At 34.1% G+C, this 23,914-nt stretch overlaps 1 pseudogene; it reads left to right on the top strand.

Moving 5' to 3' along the window:
• Positions 1 to 5,458: 5,458 nt before the first annotated feature.
• On the top strand, positions 5,459 to 8,278 carry LOC149546354 (protein ACCELERATED CELL DEATH 6-like; annotated as a pseudogene).
• The last annotated feature ends 15,636 nt before the right edge of the window (positions 8,279 to 23,914 follow it).

Below are 23,914 nucleotides of genomic sequence, written 5' to 3'. Positions count from 1 at the left end.
CTATAATCCACCATAATTTGGTGCATTGTAATCCACTTGAAATATACGATGCATTGCAATAAAAATATTTTAACATATATTATTCCTAAATTAGCTGATACCTTACATCTCTGCTTCAATCCTTTGTGTATGTATTTTCCTACATAGGCATAGGTTCCCAATAGAAACAATAGCTACAAGACAGCTAAGTTCCTTCTGAAGACTGAAATAAAGCTAGAATAGAGGACAAATACCAACTAAACTCCTTCCATTTGGGCCCTGCTAAGATCTATTCTATTAGATAAGCCAAAGTGGAAAATCTAAAATACCACTCAGACTCCAATTAGTTAGCTCGCATTTTCCATTATTGATGGTGAGCAGTACTTTCATGTTCAAATCAATAAGTAACATAAACATATATATTATGTTAATGAACTATGATGAAATCATAATTTTAAATTTTAAATACCAAACCAATCCATATGCATCTCTGAAGTTGTACAATCAAGCAACTTCAAAACATAGATCAATAAAGCTTTATGAAGTTTCCCTACAAAACTTACTATTTGAGACAAAGCAAGATGATGTTGTAGAGGATATCATCAACTAATTTGTATTTGTCTTGACCTAATTTTCCCTAGGAATTGACGTGCAATAAACCTACAAGACTTATTGTTTGAGACAGAGAAAGATGATGTTGCAGAGGATATCATCAACTAATTTGTATTTGTCTTGACCTAATTTTTCCTAGGAATTGACGTGCAACAACAAAATCATCTTCTGAAATTTTACATTATGCTCGTTGGTAAACCTAGTTGTCAATGAACAAATGAATTTATAATTAATTTCAGTATTCAAGCATATTATGACAATATTAATTATTAAATTATAAACCTTTATTATACTTGTGTCTTTCATGGATGACAACATGGCATATGAAAGGGTGGCAATTGTCAATTGTTGGCCCAAAATTTCTAAGATTAAATATGGTTAAAATTTTTTAAAAAGACCTACAGAATTACTAATTGAATTAGAACTAGTCAAATTATGTGCACATGTTGAAAGCTATAAAAAATTGGAGAAAATACTCTATGAATAGGAACAATTCAAAATGACTTTCCACATACTAGTAAATTAATTATAAAACTATTAATTATAAAACCAGCATTATTCTTCAACAGTTCAGTGGGCAGCTATTAAGTCTTCAGGGCTCTGTGGAGCTCTTTGGGTCCAAATCACCTATTCAGATATATGCGTTCAGTGGTCTTTGTTGATTTATTTAGGGTAGTTTTTCTAGTGCTGTTTGTTTTAGTTCCAATTTTATGAGCTGATATTCTTAGACTTTGTGAACGTTGGTGAATACCTAGACAATTCCCTTATTATTTTAAATCTAATGCTATAATAGAAACTTTCTATCTTAATCAATGTTTGAGTTCTAAGATGCCATTATGACACCTAATTAAAAAGTAAAAGACTAAAATTTGTAGCCCATTGTGGAATCAACTACCTACAGTTCTACACAATATTCCTATTGTTAATAGCACATCACTAGACTCATAGGAAGAGGCTTAGGGTAAAAATAAATTAAGAGAGGCAAAACAAAAAACATAATCAATCTCTATAATAGGATATCAAGGCATGGTATAAGATGTGAAATGGATGGGAAAAGAAAACAACTTACATTTGTTTCTTTTTCAACATGAATAATTAATCGATGCTCTTAGAGTATGAAGATCATTTCCAAATCTAAGCTCCAAACCCAAGTGAAAAAGCACACTTGTCAGTATCTCCACAATTAGACCACTGAGAAACTTCTATATGACATATGATGCCAAGTTCTCGCAAGTCCTAAATTATTTAAATACTTTTTTTTTCCTTTTAAATGAAACACCAGATGCCATTACATGAATTTAGAAAAGAAAAAAGTACAGAGATATCCCATTTTGCATCCAACTTCTGACTAAGCTATCCAATCATTCTATTAAAACCACCATAACAAAGAATTCAAATATAATGGAAGATGTGTCATAATCGAATCCTTATGTTAAAACCACCATTACATCATATGTTTTTTTTAAGACAACCAAAATGAAGCCCAAAAGTACTCTGAAGAATCCACCAAACTAGCGTAAGAAAGTGCAGATGAAAATAAAAGGATGTCACTAGCCGCTATCCTTCTACGAATATGTTGTCTTATAGAATTTTTAATTTGTATAATTGGAAAAAGTTTGTCATGAGGTCCTCAGGGGTAAACTAGTACCTTAGAATACCAAAAAAAAAGGGAAAATTCCATATTAAATATTTGGAAAAAATCAATTGAAGAATCTAGAGGCTGCATACTCTTACAAGAGGATACTAGAAAAGGGCTATCAGATGCTGCTGCCCCACATGACCACATTTTACTACAGATTTCAGTGTAATCACTAAGGTAGAAAAGTTGTTAGAGCTCATTAAATGAAAATATGGGGCTATCTGAAGGTTGAATATGAAATTTTCATTAAAAAGCTTGTATGGAGAGATAAAATGGCTTTAATGTGTTTGGATTACAATGCAAATGGAAATTTGGAAGAGGTGTAGAGAAGAAATGTTGGGAAGAAGATGGAACCATTGGGTTGCACTTGAACTGTTGAGTGTCTTTCGCACCAGAAAGTTCAGTTAGAGTGACTATTCATATTAAAGCTTTTAAGTAGACAACACTACATGTGGCAAACTCTTTCTCACAATGCTCACTAAGCACTTCCTTACCGTCCAATTAAGAGAATGCATTTGAAACTTAACTGCCAAGGTTCATACTTTTTTCAACTATAGTAGACCGTAGATCTATGTCGTGGACAAACACATGAACAAGAAAATAATAGAACAACAAAATGGCTAAATGCATAAATGAAAACCCTAAGACATGGATATTAGGGTGTTCTCTTGTAGTGGAGACTGAATCTACCTAGACAACATAGCCAACTCCAATTGTATACCAACAGAAAATGTGGAATTAATATTTAGGAACCCAGATGAAGGCACACGATATTGCTTCCCTACATAGCCAATTGCTTGTGGATATCTCTCCTCTTGCAATGTAGTACCCTGGAAAAATCTACAGTAAAATACTCCTAAGAAAAATATATATTTAGTTAAAATTCTTAGACACACAAACAGTTTGCATGCTTGACAGTTGGAGGAGGAACATTAATTGTCTTCTAGAATTCAACCAAGTGCCCTTGCTTTCTGACCATGGTGTCTAGGTGAGGAAAAAGCAATGCATAGTGAGATGTGCAAAGGGGCATTCCATCATTCTGTCAAACACGCCAAGTGTTAAAGATAATCTATAAAAATGACAGTTCAAACACATTCCCTAACATCAATAGTCACAACACTTGGTCCTACGGCAGGCAACTAGAGATTCCACATGGGATGTTCATGATGATTCACCTGCTCTGTATGCATGAGCTATTAATGATTGACCTGCCACCAGCGAACTCTGATTGTCTGATTCTTCACATTGCCTTGATTCTACATTTGGCTGATAATCACTTCTTCTCTCACATAGAAATATGTGAAGCCTCTACTTTGGCCAATGAAAATGTGACAGCAAGCATTTTACACAGATAATAATTAAAGATCGATAATGTTTCCTTAGAAAACATAGAAGATAAATATCTTAGAAGGAAAATGCAGCAATGTTATTGGCTCTAAATAAAATTATTAATCACTATTTATGGCTTAACCCTCAAAACTAACAATAGTTGATTACCAAAACAAACAAAAAATAGGGATCTGCCATGTATAACTGGTAGCATTTTGCAACACAAAAATATCGGCCTAACTATTGCCTCCTCACCATAGCTCGTGGGTTCTCAGAAAGAAGGCAAGGTAAACCCTTGGCTGAAAATGTCTTCAAAAGTACCACAGGATGTCTTGCCACACCACATTATTAACAAATTTTGTTTGAAAATAAAAAATCACTTATCGTATATATGTCGCACACCTTCTTCGCAGTCGTGTGTGTCTTGATGAAGAGATTGAACCTCATGACTGATAGGGCTCTCTTCCATATGGAAGGCCCCCGGCCTCGTATAGAGTCTACTCACACAAGCAGAGTATCTCAGATCTCAACATCCTTGGTAGCAAACAGACCTCGGCCATGCACAGGTGACCTTTTAATAATCACTAGACCAATATAATTTCCCACCTCTGGAATATCTTGCCATCTAAGACCATTTTGAAAATAGGCAGAGAGATCAAACTTACCTTGTTTTCTTCATCCAGCTTCTTCGATTTGTCCATGTGCAACTTGATCATTTCATTGGCGTCTGGGGAATATATCATCAATATAGAATTATGTATTGGCCACAATACGAAATTTTTATCTCTATAAGCGTTTAGGGTTTTTCTTTTTGGGTATTATTGTTCAACTTGTGCAAGTCTCCTTTCTTTCATAAAACAACACACAAGCAATGATATGTTACAAATCTAGGTTGAGGTTCATTTCTTCAAACCTATAATCTAGTTTGATAACTAGAGGCGTAGTTCATTATATGAATAAATACCTTTTAGAGGAGAAATCTCCTAAATCGTGTCTTAGGGTAAGGTAGCCATTAGTAGTGGAGGTTCCGAATAAATCTTCCAAAACTCCCACGGGCTAGAGCACAAATGAAAGCTAAAAAAAACTTAGCTAAAACCCCTACTATAGAAATAATGCCAATCAAACACAAAAAATTACTTTGTATTTTTATCTAATACACAGATGCATAGAATGTTACCTACTAAAGCATGCAGAGCCAACAATGCCTACCCTAATGCATTTTGTAACATAAACAGAGTTAGAAAACAACCCAAAATAGAGTTAGAAGATTGACCCAAAATATTTATGCTAAATCTCCTACAGTTTCTCTACAAATTCCTGCCTTATCTTCCTCATACTGCTTAATCGAAAGTGCATGGATGAGCCAAAAAAATTACTCGAAATCTCCTACATTTCGTGCACAAATTTGTTTCCCGCTTTCATATTCTTCGTATTTCCTTCATCGAAAATGCACGGTGCTTTTGTCTTCAACTTTAATCAAAGACAATAAAAATATGTTACTATTTTCTATTTAAGATAATTAAAATAATAATTTTGTCTTTAAACAATGTCTTTAAATGCCTCCGTATGTACTAGTGATTTGTTCTGATTCAAGGCCTTAGTTACCCTCAATCCACGTTAAATATTGTATCTGATTCCATCTAAAGAAAAGTTTGTGAGTTCAACCAAACAAATGTAGTGGAAGTCACTTCAAGTCTCTTTAACTAAATTAAAGCATTCTTTGATAACACACGAGACTCGCATTGTCACTTATTCTGGAAGTGTCGATGGAATCTCTTCAAAGTACTTTTTCTTCGACCTCTCATTGAAGGGTATGCCCATTTTCCTAAATCAAATTGTTTAACAACATTATAAAGACGAGTAGTGAAGGCAAGAGCACAGAAATCTGAAGAGATTGCCATGGCGACTGATATTGAGCAGCTCAACGAGGGAATCGATCATGAGGCGTACAACGCCTCACTGAGTCCGAAAATAAAGATAGCGGATGCCCAACTTGCAGAAAAGGTTCTCAAAAGTAGAACACTTGGAGGGGAAAACACCCTTCTCCATTTAGCTGCCGCTGTGGGAAATCTATCATTCGTTCAACAGCTCCCGCGACTCAATTCTCTGCTTGTAAGAGCTACAAATGCTCAAGGGAATGCTGCATTGCACTTGGCTGCTCAGGGAGGCTTTCCTCATGTGGTAAAGCATCTGCTCTAACAAGAACAAAGTGGTGTGGATGTCTTAAACAAGAATAAGGAGACGCCTCTCTTCAAAGCCTGCGAAAGCGGCGATTTAATCACAGTGAAGCAGCTATGTAAAGGGAAAACGCCGAGGCTTCTGCAAAAGACTCTGGACGAGAGAACCTGTTTATGTTGCAATAAACAGAGGAGATTTAAGTGAGTGTTTTGAAAAAATTATGTTTTTATTTGCGTGGATGATAGTATAGTCCTAGTTTGTTAGTAATGGAGGACTTGTGTTTTTAAAGATCGGTTACAAGGTTAAATTCTGAGAGGGAAAACAATGTATACCCTTTAGTTGAAAAGAGAGGACTTAAACCCCATAAGAAAGATGTAAGACCGGGTAGTCTCCTATTATTATAAAATGTCTATACACTCATTTACAGATTGTTCTTTATAATATACTATTAAAAAAAATCTTCCTTAAGATTGATGCAACAATGCCCTCAGACGATCAGTGATTTCTTATTTAAACAACTATCAAACTTTTCGCCAAATAAATATCATTCCATGTCCCAAACTTTCTTCACTTGAAATGAGTTAAGCACGGCTGTCTTTTTTTTACAGTTGTTTTATTCTATTGATCTTATTATTATTTTCAGCTTTGATTTCTTCACTGTTGGTAGCTGTTTTATACATTATACATATGGTACTTCATGGCTTTATTTTCCCTATGTTCACGATTTTGAGTCTTTAGTTGAGGTTTTTATCGCTTGAGCAAAGGGTAAACTAGGCATTCTTTAGCTTTAGCCATTCTTTAACAAGAGCTTCCCAAACTTAAGGTAATGTTGTAGGGTGTCTCTTTTACTGATCTGGTGGACCGGATTCTAAAGTTGCTAGATGCAAATGATTTAATCCAAGAGAAATATAAACATGGAAATACAGCCTTGCATATATCTGTTGCCAGGAACGATGTGTATATAATAAAGCAGTTAATAGAGACTAAAGTACCCCAACTGTGTTACTTTCTTAATGACAACAAAGAAACACCGCTTTGTATGGTGGCGAAACTGGGGCATCTGGAAGCAGTCCAAGAGTTGATAAAGTGGCGGCCAGACGCTGTTGAAATACCGAACAGTTGTGGAGTGAACGTACTGCATTTAGCTGCCCAAGTTAGCCAAGTCAGAATTGTTGAATACTTGAGTAAAAAAGTGTTTTTATTAGACTTGGTGAACAGGGGACTTGACAAGCCTCCAGAGGAAAAGCCCCCCCAAAGTAGAGAAAAAGATGCGGCTGGAGAAACAGATCGTTTTTCAAAGATAAGTGAAGGAGACATGCCTCTGCATATTGCAGCAAGGAAAAAAAGCTTCAATGTAAGTTTCTTAGGAAACAAAACTTTGGTTTATTTCCTTGAAGAAACAATGTACGAGAACTCGATTTGGGTTTGTGTAAGATTTCTTGGCCAGATCTCGTGAACTATTGAAATAGGTAACCATAAAGTGAAGTTAATGAAAGTATTTCCTTTGAAAATACCCAGCAAGGGAAAAGTTTAAATCCTTAAGCATTACTGTTTTTAATGGATTACCATTTCCAATGAACTGAATCTATGTGTGCATTTTGTAGATGGTGAGCTCGTTGCTGCGGATCGGGGGGAATAAACAAATTTGCCCTAAATAAGGAAGGCTTAACGGCCCTGGACATTGTGAGAGAGAACACACAGTATCACGAATCTGACAAGATAATTGTAGTGTTGCCTAGTTATCCTTCGAAGCGCAAGCCTTTCTTGTACAGCGCTCCAAAGGTGAGCGCGGAGAAACATGAGGTTGCAATAAAGACGGTGGACAAAACATTTGACGACAGGCGCAACGTAGAGTTAGTGGTGGCAGTTCTGTTAGCAACAATGTCTTCTACGGCGGCTTTCACTATTCCGGGAAGTTTCGTGATGAAGGTAGAAAAAGGAGAGTCAGATAAGAACTTGGGTGCACCAATTCTGCTGGGATTAGACTCATTTAAGCTTTTTCTCATTTTTTACTGTGTTGCATTTTTTCTGTCGCTCTTCGTGGTGCTGATGTGGCAGATGAATACCCCTATCACAACGGGAAATAAGATACTGTTCCTCTGTGCTACCAACCTTTTGGTTTGTGCCACGTTTGCCTTTACGGCCTATGGCTTCATGGCTGCAATGTACGCAATGCTTGACCGCAAGGCTCACAAGCTGGCTTGGTTCATTCTTGGGGCCTGCTTGATCATATGTGGTTGTGGTAATTTCACCTTTTTCTACATGGTTGGAAAGTTCTGCGTGAAGAAGGCCAGATTTAACCATTTGAATGGTCTACTTCTTTTCCTTCCTGAGCTCGTGGGGGAGTGGGTGTGGATGACACTAGAAAGATAGGGCCTTTTGGACCTGGTGCGCTTGTCCGTACGCAAGTGGCTTGCATTCTTTTACTGCGATCGCCATGAGGATATGGCTAAGAAAGATACGGCTGACAAGGATGAGTCGGAGAAAGATATGGCTACGAGCAACGAAGGAAAACCACTCTCAGTGATTCATAAGGTTTGAAAATTTGTGTTTACGAGTCTTATCATTACTATGTCTTGCAATATGAATATGTGCATTTCATTGGAAGTGAACAGATTATTTATACCTGTGATACAAAACCATGTCAGACACCCGCATGCTTCGAGCTAATTGTATATTTGTATGTATTCTCAATACTCGAGTAGATTTGTTTTGGTTCGATTTTCTTTTGTGAAACCTATAAAATAGATACAAATTAGATTTAATTAATTAATGTTTGATAGATAAGAGGCATTTTATTCACACCTTATGTATATTTTTTCCTTGTTATTAAAGTGTAGTTGTATTTATTTAAGTGTATAAATGTTATATGTCATACAATTAAATCATATTGTAAAAAACATTATGAAGTTAGTAAAAATTGAATTTCTGTTTAGTTTAACTAAATATGAACAGTAAAACTAAATAATTATTCTTGTGCTTTGCACCAAGCATCAATTTTGTCTTGTATACAACTATAAGTATTGAATAACAAAATAGCATATGATGTATTATTTAATCATATAACAGATAAATGCGTTGACTATATTGACTATATTAGTAACATAAATCTGTTTTGATAAATGAAAGTAAAGAGTTGAGCAAAATCAATAATCATAAAGTATTCTTAGCCTTAAATTGCAATGTAGGTTCATGTCAAAAAGTACAATATATGCAATGAAAGTTATAATCATGTAATGAAGTACAATATATGTAATGAACATTGTAGCTCCATGCATAATATTTTACATAGTTGTAGTGAGATACATGAAACTTTCAACAATATTTTAATTTTAATTTTTTAAAAATCAAACTTAGACTCTTTATCTTTTCTATTGAGTTTTGTGTTTGTTGCTACATAATAGATGTTGGATTGTAAATTATCATTCTAACTATCTTCAATATATCTTATGCATGTTTACTTTAACAAGTGAAAATTCTTTTATCATTTGGTATAATTTTAATTCCAAGAAAACACCTCTATTCCTCTTTGGGTAATTACGTTGTGGATTTTAGACTATTTAGTCAGCGATTCATAACTTAAAGATTCATTACTTTGGTAAATTCTTTATCAAGATCTTCAACTTGATTCGGACATCTTTGATCAATATATTATTTACACCTACACTCCATTTTGTGAACAACCTAAGACTATCATGTATGTTTTTTGTTTGTACCAAAGTCAAGGAAGGACTTCTTTAAGGGGATTAAGGCTACCCAATTTTTAAGGCATATGATTTTGCTAGAAGATTGATGATACTTCACTTTCAAATTTATCTAGAACTAGTGTGATTTCAAATGAATATCCTTTTAGTATTTGGACCTTTTTTTGTTATTTTCATTATTAATATTGTTGAAATAATTATTAAATGCTTATAGTTATGCTTTTCTATAATGTCATTATATAGATCTAGGTGCAAATTAATAAAGTGATGCTTGAACCTATCCATTTTTTTATGCTTCTAAATATAGTAGTCATGACTACTTGTATAACTACTAAAGTGCCATTTCCTTCTACCTCCCATTAAGATCATAGACTTCTACATGAACATGGCCCTAGACATAAATAATCTAGTAGAATGTTTATAACATTTAATTACATTCTTCTTAACCTCCTTATGAATATCTCTCATAACTTTAAAAAATTGTTGATTCATTTTGATCAAATTCATCCCTAATAAACTCCAATTCTGAATTATTTCTTTCCTAATTAAACTCAATCTCACTTGAGCTTTGAATTTTGCTTTTCTCACCCACCCATTTTTTTGGACAATATATTATTATTATTTTTTAATAAAATAAAGTTAATAGTCATTTTATAAAATAACAAACTCCCACTGTATAGGATTTTTGTAGCCCTAAAAGATTTTTTTCGACGGCAAGGTCATCTATTCTCATTTGAAGGGTCAGATAGATTTCAAATTATAAGAAAGCATCTTGGCTAGCATCACAAGTAGAAATTGGAAAAGTATTGAAAGACGTCATGTCAACTGACCACTAGTACCCAAAGAGAGCAATAAATAACTATGCTTTTGGTACTCCTATTGGGCCATAGATCAAATCAAGTAGCCTCATATCTTCTTTGACTAAGGTACTACCTTTTTTCTTTAGTATCAAGATAGATGGGAAAAAATGTAGAATGGATTTTCAAACACTTTTAGACATTTTAAAACTACAACTTTTTCATATTGCCACTTTTTGGCACACCATGATCCTACACATACCTAGGTTGGGTAATGGATTCACCATTTTTCTTCTCATTTGGTCAAGCATTGGATTACTAAATAGAGTTGGTCAAATATCTTAGGAGGGAACCAAGAACAACAAAGAAAGTAAGGATCCTAAAGAGTTAGAGATACAATCTACCTATAGTCTATTTTTACACTATTATTATTAAGAATACATGCTTGAATGATAGAACTATTTAAACATGTGCTCAATCAATCAATCTAACACATATAAGTGTTGCAAATGAAACTAGTACTAAAGTACAAAAAGTCATTTAGTTTATCCAAGACAAGGAAAATAATAGAAACAAAATAGAAAGATATCACTATTTTTGAAGACAAATGAATTGCATAGCAAGCACTTTAAGATTCCTTTACTCAAAACACAACTTATAAATACCAAAACATACTGGGTGAGACAAAGAATTTCCAAAAAAGATGATATATCTTTCATTCATCATGTAGTGTGTTACAATAGTATGGAGGATAAAATCATTAACTTCACTGACCCTAATAAAGTCAATCTATCTCTTATTTATAGGCAAGTGTTTATATCTAGGGCGAGAAAACAACTTCCAACCCTAACTAACTCACATGTCACCTTAACTATTACCATCTACTACTATCTACATGCAGGACCACTCATGGATAAAATAAGTTTACATCAAATCCATGGAAGGGGTAGAAAGAAGTGGGGAAAGGAAGAAGGGGAATTCTTGAGGGAAATTTGATTCAAATGGTTATCTTCACATGCTTTTCCTAGTCAAATCTCTACCATCTTCTTGAGACACCCACCAATTGATAAGAGCACTCCACTTCTTTGGAAAACTTAAAATGTATCAGTTATACATAGAAATGAGAAGGTAAAAAGGGAATTTTGCCTACTTTCATCATTAATAAGTATGTCAGCCAACAACAAAAAATGATGATCAACTTAGGAAGAAATCTCAACACATCCTATGTTATCAAAGATAGTCTAGAGTTGTAAAAAAATTTAGGTCTAGGGTTTTGATTACTGGATATCATGGAATGCAAGATCACTCGATCATGCTATGGGAAAGAAGAAACCCCAAACAAGGAACTTCACCTTGTATCTATTGTAGTGCTTCTGAAACCAAGTGAAGCTCCTTCTAAGTAGGTAAGAATTAAACCAAAAAGATCTCTTGATGGTGAAAACCTTGCATGCAGTGGGTCCATGTTGTGCACCGTTATATGTCACAATGAAAGGTACATCTAATGTAGAAGTGTAAGCCTCATCGGTCCAAAAAGATAAACATTTTGGACCCCCTCTTGTGAGGTTCTAAGCATATGAGCAATCTTTTGTTTGTTCACAAATGAGCATCCAAAATTTGAGAACCTGCAACATTTAAACTTATTTGAGCATAGAATAGTTAGTTTTGAACTAGAAAAATATCCCATTACTTATTGTTTGCTAGAATCCCAAATTGTGTTGCCTAGACAACAACTCCAACACAACTTTGAGGCGTCCTTATGCTATTGACAAGACTATCATTCAATGTCCACTCACGTTACACATGGGATTAGTAAATGCTTCTCACTTTGGGGGTGAATAATATAATTTAGATTTAAAATACCCACTAACTTGTTGTAAATGATGCAAGACACTCAACTATAGGGAGGGTGATGCATCTTGATAGGCGATCAAAGGTAACAACCACCTCTTCGACTCACACAAAACCATGAAAGGGCTACTAGTGTAGTGCCTACAAACCATCACTAACCCACTAGTATTGAGGTAACACCAGTCAAATCGAGTGGAGACTAAGAGCGAAGGTACTAGGGAAAATAAAGACACAGTTTTGTGGACAACAATGAAGCGATGCTAAGAAGCAGTTAGAACATTTTGTTTCTTGGAGTGACAAGAATTATAGACAAGAAAGGGAAAAGAAAAATCTAGTTAGCAAAGCAAATGTAAATGCAAACTAGGTTTGAGATTTGCTAAGATAGAATTGAAGAAAGATGATAATGCTGCATAGAATGCCACATAGCTCAAATTTTCTTATTACATAGGAGCTCATAGTTTTTTTTTTCTTAATATGTATTTCCAGGCTATTTTGAAGATTGTAAAACTTTAAATAGTAATGTCTAGAATAGAGGAATAGCTTATAGATGAAAATAAGCTAAAAGGGGAGGGAAGTCCAATGTAAGGCTGAAGAGTAGCATAGGTAGATGATAGATGGACTTATTCATTTTGATGATGTATTGTACTTATTTTCTTAATTAATATAAAAAAACTATTACCAATCAAAATAAATAATATTAAGTATCTTTAATATATACAATTGGATATATTTAAATCTTAAAATATGTATAATGATAATTTATCATTATTTATTAATATAATAATTTCATAATATATATTTACTAATCCAATATTCTTATGATATGTCTAATAATAATAATAAAATTAATAAAGTTAACATCATAATATATCAAATAGATAATGAAATTATATTATCTATCTACATTATTAATATAATAGGTATATTATATAATGGACTCAATAAAACAATAATTAAAATATCAAAAAAATATAAGATAAATACTAATGTGTTTTAAAATTATAAATATTATTGATATTAGATATAATATACATTCTAGAATATGAGTTAATTAAATCTTAACAATAGTAACTTGATTAATTATTATCTAAAGGGATACGACCATTCACTAGTAATGATGTCTATAAATAGGAGAATGGAAGACAGATTAAGGGAGATCAGAGATGAAACTATCAACCTCATAAAAATTGTAAAGTAAATTAATAATAGTCCAAAAAAGGGACATTAAAAAGGCTAATCTTGAATGACCTACTCCAAAGAGTGCTACTAAGGTAAGATATTTTCATGGACTAACTAGTTTTTACAGAAAGTTCATAAGAGGTTTTAGCAATATTTGTGGACCCTTTATTGAAAAAATGAGAGGGGATTGAAATTAATTTAAGTGGACTGTAGGAGCAAGTAAGATTTTCAATTTGTTGAAACAAAAACTTATATAGCAACCTATTGTAGGATTTCCAAATTTTGGCAAAATGTTTCAAGTAGATTATGATCCTAGCAGTACTACAATAGGAGCTAGTTTGAGCTAACAAGGTATAATTGTTGCTTATTTTAGTTAGAAGTTGAATGATGTCAAAAGAAACTAATCTATTTATGATCAAGAATTTAATGCTATAGTTCATGTATTGAAGAAGTGGAGACACTATCTTCTTCTTAGGGAGTTTGTTTTGTATACTGATCATCCAACTTTGAAATATTTGAATAGTCAAGGAAAATTAAACTAGAGGCATTTGATGTAGGTTGATTTTTTGTAGAATTATGCATTTTTTTTAAAACATAGGAGTGCAAAGTCTAACAGAGTTGCAGATGCTCTTAATAGAAGATAACTTTTTCTAACAGAGATGCATATTAAGGTGGATGGGTTATAAGAACTCAATAATTTGTATTCAGAGGATTCTAATTTTGGTGAAGCTTAGAAGGCTTGTGCAGAACCTATTACACTTGATAGGACAAAGTTCTTGGAATTTATAATCCAAGATGGTATGATGTTAAAAGGAAGATAGTTATGCATTCCCAAAAGTTCTACGAGAGAGAATCTAATCAATGAGAAGCATAGTGGAGGATTGACTCAACATCTTGGGAGAGATAAGACGATTTCTTTAGTTGCTAAAAATTATTACTAGCCATAGTTATACCAAGATGTGAAGAAGTTTTTATAGAGTTGTAAAAAATTGTGAGATGGCAAAAGGAGTGAAGAAGACTACAAGGTTATATTAACCATTACCTATACTAGGGTAGTCATGGGAGGATGTTAGAATGGATTTCATTCTTGGATTATCAAGGACTTGGCAAGGGTATGATTCTATTCTTGTGGTAGTTGACAAGTTTTCAAAGATAGCAAATTTCATTCCATGCAAAAAGACTAGTGATGTTGTTCATGTGGCAGAGTTATTTTTCAGAGTAGTGAGTCTACATGATCTTCCAAAGAGTACTGGTATCCTCATCCTTTGTTTCATGGACTTCTTGAAGTACTCAAAGTAGCTTATCATCTGAACATCAAAATTGTCACCCATTTGCTCAATATACTCATTGATTTGTGTGACAATTGTCTTGTTAGGATCCCAATTCACCTTTCCTACTAAAGGAAATTCTTTCATGACATAGAAGAATATACATACCAACACTAATCCAAATTTTCATTAAGCTCCTTTAGATTTCCTTATGGCTCCCAAATTTTCATTAATCTATTAAAGCATAAGCTCTGCTAGATCATAAGTGTGGTCCTTCTTCACTAGTTTGTATACAACATCTACTGCTATGCATGACACATTGTTCAGTCTGCTAGATTGATAAAATTTGTGGGATATAACTCTAACAACAAAATCAAGTAAGGGTTCAATGATGGTGTCAATGGTCATTCCCCTGTTGTTCTATTTGGCACTATTATTTTTCTCTATAGCCTCCCTTTTGTCACTTCTTAGGGTCTTAGGCTGATCTAGGGTTGGAAATCCAGTAACCCTATGAACTATTTTCTTTGTGATCTTCACTAGTCATGTTTCTCACCAAAATGATCCATCATGAATTCAACTTAGCACAATGCAAATCCATTCAGTCTTAAATATAATGGAAAAAACTAGGGCATTAGTTTAACCGTTCTTCTCGACCACTGAGAACTCATCCTTCAATACTCCCTTGTCACACAGCTTATCAAAGGCATTAAAAATTCTAGGTCACCTATGACTCCAATCATATAGTTATAACATTTCTTGATATCTTGGACCATAACTACTGTGTCTAGAATGACTGACAAAGCACGGGCTGGGTCATTTTGTATGCAACCTTAGGAATGGGTTTAGATTCTAGTTGCTTAACCTCATTACTAACATGTTTAACTTCGTGACTTTCCTTTCCTTTTTTGGTTTTAGACCTAGATGCCATCTTGATTGAGCTAGAGTTTAAATTTTGAATAAACTTTTAAATACTACGTAGCTCGGCACTTGATGAAATACCTTTGAATCGAAGAGTTCAAGTTGAATTGCTATTTGGATTCATGCAAATCTTTATTAAATCACTTCTTGATTGGTTCTTCGCTATTCTTTTCTTTTCTCTTTGTGTTCTAATGACTTAAAAATGAGTGATTTTCAACTTTATTAGGTTCAAAACCTAGCATTTATTGCATAGTGCTTACAATTGTAAACTCAACATCCATTGTTTTCTATTCACTTGGAAACCACTAACATATCTCACTCGGCATCAACTAGACTTTCCAACTCGGCTTATATTGGAGTTTCACTCGACATCCAAAGGCAACTCAGCATCTTCTACAAAATTTTCAAGTTTTTTCTTAGCACCTTTTTTGATGTTGATCTCTTCTTTGCAACACTTCTTTGTTTTTTTGGGCTGATCCATTATATATCTTTATATATATTAGCCCCATGCGCTTGTCTTGTGCTTAACTGGATGAAGTGTTATCACTTGATATCTTGGGTGAAATGACCTCTCCATTGGATGTGCTTGGTCCATCTCTTCTTTGCCATGTCTTTTTCATTTCTACCTTGATGTGTTCCACATCAAATTTTTCTTTACCCTTGTTGACTTATAACTTGGGAGCCTTGGCCTTTGTTCAACAATATCTACTGACATGTCCAGTCTTCAAGCAACTAAAACATGTGGTTTGACTTAACCACCTATTATAGTTCCCTCTAAAATGTGTTCTTATGCAGTTTTGAGGAACATGACCATATTCTTGATAGTAGTGACAACTTTTCCTTGTATTATAATCCCAGTTGTAGTGGTGCACATAGTTGTTTCTCCTTACAGGCTGATTAGGTGTCCACATAGGCTTTGATCTACACTCAAAAGCTCTATGTCCATACTTTTTATAGTTGTAGCAGTGACCATTAAATCTTGGTGTCTTTATGGCTTTGTTTCTACAATCATGTGTTAGGTGTCCTTGCATGCTAAACTTGTGACAATAACCTTTGCTTTTGGGTGTGTCCTATTGATTGGTCTTCCTACTCCTAAAAACATTAGCAGTGTGCCCTTTTTTACCATAGAAATGACAAGTAGGTTCAGAATTCTTACCTTTGTCACTCCTTTTCTTAGCACTCCTTGATGTTTCACCTTCTTCAGTACTGGTGAATCCTACTCCTTAAGTGTCATTGCTGAATCTTGGTGATTTAAGTAACTACTCAAAGTGCTTGATGGCTTCACTTGACTTGTTGAAGCTCTTTAATATCTCTTTTTCTCTTTTCAAATCATTTTACAATTGTTCATTTTGCATTTTAAGAGTAGAGATCTCAATGTCCTTCATGTTTAGCTCATGATGAGCATTCATCATCTAGCTAAGTTTATCCAACTGCATGTTGGAAATCCTTTTAAGTTCTATGGACTTCTCCTCAAGTCTATTTGCAAGGTTTCTTTTTTCATCCTCAAGCATGGTTCTATCCTCAATTTCTCTTTTCTTTTGTTTAGTTATTTCACATAGCATCATGGCTTGTGAATCTTGTTCCATTTTAAGAGATCTTATCTCTTCTACTTGAGCTCTATTTTTCTCCATCAATTTTTCTATTGTTGCATCAAATTTCTTTGAATCTCCATTGGAAAACACTTGTGTGGTGTCAATCTCCTTGTAATCTATGTCATTTTCAGCTATAGCTATGTCCTTTCTTCTTTTCAAGGATTTTTTCAGTTCCTCTCTAGCTTCCTCCAGCTTTTGTAGAGCGAGATGCACATCAATCACTTAATTGTCTATGATCTTCCCAAGTTTGAAGACTTCCATCTTTTGATCTTTTTCTCTAATTTTTTAGGCTTCTCCTTGTGAGAACCAGAGCTCTAATCCTAATTGTTGGAATGTTCAAAATAGAAAGTAGACTTCTAAGAAGAGGAGGGGCAGGGGCGGTGGGAGGAGGGGTGAATTAGAAGTAACTAATTTTTATCCTTTTAAACCATCTTTAATGCATAACTGAAAGTAAAGTGCATGCATCAAAACATATAAGAAAACATGGAATAAAAGCATGCATCAACACATGACACTAGGAATTTGATAACCCAAAAACCCTCCAAGAATAAGAAGGTAAAATTGGGGTGGGGATGACACCCACAAAATCACTGCAACAATATTTGTTCCATCACTTTTGATGGTCTGCCCTATTAAAGGCTTTACACTATGTCAATAGTGACCTGGTTAGAGAATTTACCAACACTTTACAAGAAGTGTCACCCTGTTAAAGGATTTACAATAGGTTTTTAAACCCATCTAATTCAATAAGATTTTCATCACCTTCTCCAAAGGTTCTCCTACCTAGTTGTTAAGCTAACCTATGAACATAGGATTTTAAACATCTAATACAATGGTAAGAAAGTATTAGAATAATAGACCTGATAAAATGCAATCTTCAATTGCTAGGTTTAGGTGCTTGATCTACTCTATCTATTCTGATCCTTGCTTGATCTAATCTCTATGTAACTCTTGTTTTATACTAATCAACTAGATGTGTAATTGTTGCTCAAATCACTAAGTCCTTGACACCCTTGCTAATTTCTCTATTCTACAAAAATCTCTTGGCAACTTGATAACTCCAACAACCTTGACATTATGGTGTCCAAGTCTCATTAGCAAGACATTGTGGACATAGGGTTTGCAATGTAATCACAAACTTAAAATTTCTACTCAAATCTTTGGATTTCACCTATTGGTTGCATGTTGTCACCAATTCTCTGATTGGTTGCATGTTGATATCATAGGTAAATGTAAAGGCTTAATCTTATCTTCTTATCCCTTCGTGAGTCATGCATTATATCTTATTTTGTCAATGCACAAACTATTATGTTGATTTTGTGTTACTTAGCACATGTTACATTACTGGTTCTCGGCACATAAATGTTTCTATATTTCTCGACACCTATTACACTCTCTGTTACTTGGCACATGAATATTCCTGGATCACATAGCACATACCACATTCTATTTTTCTCAGCATGAACTGTGACTCGATACCTATATACTGCTCGACATCCATTGCTTGCTCGGCACCTAAAGTCACTTGGCACTTGTTAAGATTCTAACTCGGCACACACTACAACTTGGCATACATGGTGTACTTGGCATATATGGTAGAATTTATTAAGTGTGTTGACACTCAAATGTGAAAACCATTCTAAGACCAATGGTTTATACGCATGGATAGAATAACTTTGATTTTCTAGGAAAAATCAGAACCTTTCCCCCTTGGAAATGGTGCACCATAACATTATTTAAGCAAGCTAAAAGCATAAATAAATAGGCTAAGTTTTATGTAAATGTTGCAGCCCCACATCAAGAAAGAAATAAGATAAATTAAACATTACCTATGTAAATTAAATAACTTTATATATAGTAAGTAAATAGATAATTAATTTCTATTTGAAAGTATTAATGAGATTGAAGAATTATCACCTATATCGATCAAAGATTTAAATTCAAACAAGAGAGACAAAGGACATACCTACAAACTTTTCTATAAAAGAGAGACTCTAAACCTTTCCTAAAATTCTTTAAAAACCAAAACTTGTGTATAAACAAATGAAGAAAGTAAGATCTAGTTATAATTTTTTTTTTCAAATTCAAAAATCTCTTGCAATGAGACCACTTCATTCATCTACTTATCTAGCCAAAAAGCTCAAAAAATGTGCAAACTTATGGTGGTAATTTTGCAAATACTCTCTTGATAATATTTAGACTTGATAATGACATTGTTGAGAAATTAGATTAGAAGGAAGGCCAAAGAGAGGGAAATAAAACTGTCAACCCAAAGGCTTCTCATCCAAGAAAGCATTTGATTGAAGCATAACCTAAACATATCTTTCAACATACAATATTGCGCATGCACATGCATGCACACATATGCGCACATGCGCACACGCACACGCACATGCACATGTGCACACACGCGCGTGCACGCGCGCGCGCACACACACACACACACACACACACACACAATCCTTATAAATATAAGATTAGCACCAAACTTGAGAAATTCTTAGAGAAGAGAGACTAAGTACTCATACCCACTTTATTAATTTTAACTAATAGTATATATAATTCTCTTGTATCTTATAAGTATCTAGATCATCAATTAATTCAAATGAATTTAATCTATTTTAGACTAGTTCAAATTAACCTTGAAGACATTTTATTTCACATAAGTAGAAGATATTTTAGTGTGTAAAATTATTTATTGTCATAATACATTAAACATGAATCAATAAATTTGAGTAAAAGATTACACAATTAAATTCATATCAAAATATGAAATTTCATCTCCTATTCATCTTACAATGTACCATTATCACATTAGCTTAAAGATCACAACCATCTCATTCCACAAACCATAGACACTTAGTGTGTGAAAAATCAACTATTGTAGTCACTAATTATTAATCTCTTATCGTAAACAATTTTTAAACTGCTAAAAACAAATTCCTAGCTAATATAGAAAAATAACACAATTGCAACTTCACTTATAAAATATAGAAACAAATGCATGCAGTGCAACACAATGAACACAATATTTTTAGACAAATTGTCCCTGGAAAAACCCCTAAGGGAAAACCAATTCTACAGATGAGAAATTATATTAAACTTCAGCAAATCAAGAAGTAAAAAATTATTTTCCTCTCACTAGCAAAACTTTGACAACCTCCTAATTTCCCCTGTTGATATTCCCCACTACTATTCCCACGGTAGCACTACACCCTTGCTAACACTACAAACTTACAAACTCATTTGCTAGCACTAAAAATGTTTCTCCAAACTTCTTATTTTCCTAATGCCCCCTAGACCCCCATTTATACTACTCTTGTTGGTAAACCAATGACCAAGATCAATTTACAATTGGCAGCTGAGATATAAAACAACTTACCAACCGTAAAAAAATTGGTTTCTAGTGCTTCTAAAAGAAGTCAATTATTTAATAAATATTTTTCCTTACTCTAACCAATTTGTTAGAAAAAACAATTATATACTAAACAATAGCATATGGAAAAACAACTATCCAAGCTACCAAAACTAACACTCCCTCTTAGTGAGGAAGTTGTTTTGCATGACAGCCAACTTATCTCTAAAGAAGATGAGTTTTGTCTTCCCCAATGCCTTAGTTAGAATGTCTGCTACCTGCTTGTCTATAGGTATGTATTGTAGTTGAATAACTACCCATTGTACACAATCTCTGATGAAGTGATATCTAATCTATATGTTTAGACCTATCATGAAACACTGGATTCTCAAACAACTTGAAGCAACTCTAATTATCACAATGTATCATAGTAGTTTCAACCTTCTGACCAAATAAAGCTACTAACAACTTCCAAAGCCATATAGCTTCAAATATCTCCATGCTAGCTACTATGTATTCTACTTCTATTGAACTTAGAGCCATAGACTTTTGCTTCCTACTAAACCAAGAAACAACTCCTAATCCCAAGTTGAAACAACACCCTAAAGTGCTTCTTTTGTCCATTGTAACTCCTGCCCAATTTATGTCAGTATAGCCTATCAACATGATACCTTCACCTCAAACATATCTGATCTCATACTCAACTATACCACACAAGTAATGTAGCATGTGCTTAGCCAATTTCCAATGCATTCTCTTTGGTTCAACCGTGAACTCTCTAAGAGAGTTAACTGCAAATGCTATATCTATCCTAGTGTTGACCAAATACATAAGCAAACCAATCAACTGTCTTTATAAAGTGGGATCTACATCCTTCTCCTTGGATGTATCTACCTTCCTCCAATTTGTGATCATCAGTGTAGACATGGCATTGCAATCCTCCATCTCGAATATCTTCAAGATTTCAATGCAATATTTCCCTTGACCAATGAAAATCTTCCCATTTGTCTACCACACTTTCATGCTTAGAAAGTAGTGCATAAGTCCCAAATCTTCATCTCAAACTCTTCTACATGGTTCCTCTTGCAATCCAATATGAGCCCTAGTGATCCTATAAGAAACAAGTCATCCACATAAAGAACAAGAATGAGAATCTCACCCCCAAACTTCACTCTTCACAAAGCCTATTTTTTGCAAGTATGTATCAATATGCTCATACCATGCTAGCCTGCTAGAGTCCATAAAATGCTTTCCTCAATCTGCACACGTGGGTCTTTTTTTTGTGTACTATAAAGCCTTCTAGTTGTTCTATGTATACCTCCTCCTTCAACTCACCATTAAGGAAAGTTATCTTGACATCCATTTGATGGATCTACCATCCCATCTATGCTACAAGTAAGATTACAACTTGTATAGAAGTATACCTGGAATCTAGAGAAAATGTCTCCTCATAGTCTATTTCCTTCTTCTGAGAGAACCCCTTTTCCATGAACCTCACCTTGTATTTCTAGATGCTACCATATGCACCGTGCTTTATCTTATAGATCTCTATTGGTCTAGGCACTACCTCCCATACATCATTCTGCATTATTGAGGAATATTCCTCAACCATAGCATCTTGCCATACCTGATCTTCTGTAGCTTCCTGATAGTTAGAAGGCTCACTATCTACCAACTAACTAACTAGTGCCACATTGTCATTGAACTTGGCTGGTTGTCTCCATTGTCAAGTACTCTTCCTAGGAGCTCCCACAAACTCTTAGGTATCCATTTGTGTATCTAGAACCTCATGGTTCCTAGTACCAACTATAGAGGATGAAATTTCAACCTCTTAGTCCACTAGATGCATTTCCTATTGCACTTGTTGGTCCATACTCTGTGAATCTTCACCACTCGAGTCTACACTTGTATTAAGTAATTGTACTTGAGCTTTACTACCCTTGACTTGGTCTTGGAGCTTATGTTGGCTACTCACTCTGATCATCTATTGGAAAATATTTGGATCTTCTAAATGCCTTGTCCTCCATGAACTTGACATCACATTTGATAATAATTATTTTATTCCTTACAATGAAAATCTTATATTTTTTTTAGGTCTCACTGTACCCAACAAAGTACCCCCTCTCTATAGTTTGATCTAACTTTGTACATGTATCTCTAGGAATATGACAATATGCCAAACTCTTGATTTTCCTAAAGTGACCAATCTCTAGCTTCTTCCATGTGAAAGCCTCCTCTGGTGTCATCCTCTCTAGCACCGTGTGTGCAACTCTATTCTAGATGTAAACTATTGTATTACACGCCTCTACCCATAAGTAATGGGGCATGTCCTAGTCATGTAGCATAGCTCTTGCTACCTCTAATATAGAATGATTCTTCCTCTCAGTAACTCAATTATGCTATGGATTATAAGGAATAGTCCACTCTCTCTTGATTCCTTCTCTGGTGAAGAACTCCTGGAAGACATGTCCTTTGTACTTGCCTCCATTGTTTGACCAAAGAGCCTTTATCTTCTTTCTTGTCAAATTCTCCACAAAAGCCTTGAACTCTTGGAATCGACTAAAAACCTCATCCTTAGTTTTCAAGAAGTATATCCAGGTCTTTCTAGAGAAATCATCAATAAAAGTAACATAGTATTCATATCCTCTGAGAGATTTCATCAACATCGATCCACAAACATTTGAATGTACTAGATCAAGAACACCCTCAGATCTAGTGTAACTTCTTGGAAAATATGCTTTCACAAACTTCCCTAACACACATCCCTTACGTACATCATCATGCTCTGTGCTCACCTCTAGAACACCTGTCATTGTCTCACGAAGATATCTAAGTGATCCATGATAAGACCAAATAATTTGACTCATATATTACCCTTATTATCATAGTGTGCTAAAACACATTGAATGGTTTTCTAATATGAAGCATTTTATTAATGTCACGAAGGAGCTCCATATTTGATATGCATTACTTTGAAACATCTATATAATTTTTTATCACTAACAAGTTTAATACATTACTCATAACAATGTAGAATTTTTTTTACATAAACAATAAAGACATAGTAATGAAGATATTAAATATTACTATACGTGCTAAATATTAAATCATGGTTTAGTCTTTTATTCCATTAAAATAATATCACAAGTACAAAAAACAACCACATAAATACCTGGTCCACCATTACATAAAATATTCAAGTTTTTCTTTATAAGAACCCTATAAAAACCAAACACTAGTTAAGGCAAGTTGAAATCCTATTGAAGTAGTCATTGTAGTGTGCACTAAAATTATGAAATGTGCTAGTTGTAAATACCTGGTAGTGAATGAAAATCAATAACTATATCTAAAGCTGTATGAAATTATCATAGCATCACTTATATTCTACAAAATGTTATGCTCCTAATATATCCTAAATAATTGGAAACTAAACAATATTTAACTCCACCTTGGCGTTGTGTGGTTGCAATAATAAAATTCTTAACTGTAATCAAAGCTCCATATTCCCCTGCATAT

This window comes from Cupressus sempervirens, chromosome 7, assembly GCF_028749045.1.
Source record: "Cupressus sempervirens isolate cs-2001-9-10 chromosome 7, ASM2874904v1, whole genome shotgun sequence".
In the NCBI taxonomy this organism is placed as follows: domain Eukaryota; kingdom Viridiplantae; phylum Streptophyta; class Pinopsida; order Cupressales; family Cupressaceae; genus Cupressus; species Cupressus sempervirens.
Note: the sequence above shows the minus strand (reverse complement) of the source record. Positions and strands in the feature narration are given on the sequence as shown.